A 1798-nucleotide genomic window follows, 5' to 3' on the forward strand; every position below is an offset into this window, starting at 1 on the left:
TGAGACGGAGTTTTACTTTGTCATCCTTGGTAGAGTGCTGTGGCATCATAGATCACAGCAACCTCAAACTCTTGGGCTTAAGCAATTCTTTTTTTCTCAGCCTCCCGAGTAGCTGGGGCTACACTGACTGGCTATTTTTAGAGACAAGGTCTCGTTCTGGCTCGGGCTGGTCTCAAACCAGTGAGCTCAGGTAATCCACCTGCCTTGGCCTCCCAAGTGCTATAATTATAGGCGTGAGCCCATGTAGCTAGTCCAGATTTTTCAATTTTCTAAATTTTCTTGTGTTTTGACTTCTAATTTTAATCAATTTTGGTTGGAGAATGTGCAGTATTTAGTATACTTTCAAAGGTTTAAAATTTGTTGATACTCTTTTTGTGACATGGCATATGATCTGTACTGGAAAACATTTCATATGTCTTTGAGAAGAATAGGTATCATGCAGTTGTTAACTCTCTTTTAGGTTTAGCTGACTCTTGCGTTTTTTAAGTCTCCTATTTCCTTATTTATATTTTGCCTAGTTGGTTTATCCATATTGAAGGTCATTTATAGAAATCTCTTATTATTATTGCTTAATTGTCTATGTTTCTATTCCCTTCTATTCTCTCAGGTGTGCTTCATGTAGGACAGTGTTTTTGATACATATATATATCACATCTTTCTGATGAATTTATCTTCTTATCATTGTAAAATATCATTCTTTGTCTCTAGTAACAATGTTTGCCTTAAAGTTTACTTATATCAGTTATTAGTATATCTATTGAAGCTTTGATTTGGTTACTGTCTGGCATATCTTTTTTACACTTTAGCTTTCACTCTATTGAATTTAAAGTTTATTTTAAATTTAAATTTTCACTCATTGAGGTTAAAGTTTATATTTTGTAGATGGCTTTTGTTGGATTTTTTTTGTCCATTCTGCCAATCTGTGCCTTTGAGTAGAGTACTTTATCAGTTTATATTTAGTGCACTTATTTGTGAATAGATTTTACATCTGAAATTTGATATTTATATTTTACATACATAGCTACTTTTTTTTTCATTTTTCGTTGAGATGAGGTCTCACTCTTGAGCAGGCTGGTTGGGATGTTGCTTTTCAACTAAGCTCCGTAAGAGGTTAGATCACTCCTTTATAAGGCTGCTGAGTTTTAGTGACCACGTCACTGATACGGGGATGGAAGGGAAAGCAGTCACAGACCATGCTGCCTTACAGAGGTTCCTCAGCTTCACCTGTGTAGATGATGTTCAGTTTTTTCTGCAGCTTTGGTTAATTTCCAGAGGGCTGAAAAGGTTGATTTTAGTTGTTTTGCCCATATTTTCACAGTTTTAGTGGAAGTTTACTAAGATCCTCATTCCATCATTCCAGAAGTCTGTTCATATTATGTTTTTAGAAAAAATGTACATTATGATCCTCTTTCCTTTCTACTTTTTCATTACCTTTCCACTTTATACATGCATTCTCAAATGAAATTTATATGTACTATGCTCCTTCCATTTTGAAGTTTAATTGTACTCTTCATTCTCTCTTCCAGGTAAAACATATATTTGTTAAACTATGATGTAAGAGATATAAGTATTGTTACATGCTTTTCTATTTATATACTTGAATTTCATGTATCTTACAAGATTTTATTAGCTATATAATAATCTTTTTTTACATTTCATCAGTATTGCTTTTCTTAATGGTCTTGTTTTTCTAAATATTTCTTAATTCTATATTTGGTTTATGGAAAAAAAATAATTCCATGAAATTATTTTCTTGGTACTCTGTGCAATTCTGAATTCCAGATGAAATAGGAGCTAT

Source organism: Otolemur garnettii, unplaced genomic scaffold (assembly GCF_000181295.1).
Source record: "Otolemur garnettii isolate 467f Iridium unplaced genomic scaffold, OtoGar3 scaffold00137, whole genome shotgun sequence".
NCBI lineage: Eukaryota > Metazoa > Chordata > Mammalia > Primates > Galagidae > Otolemur > Otolemur garnettii.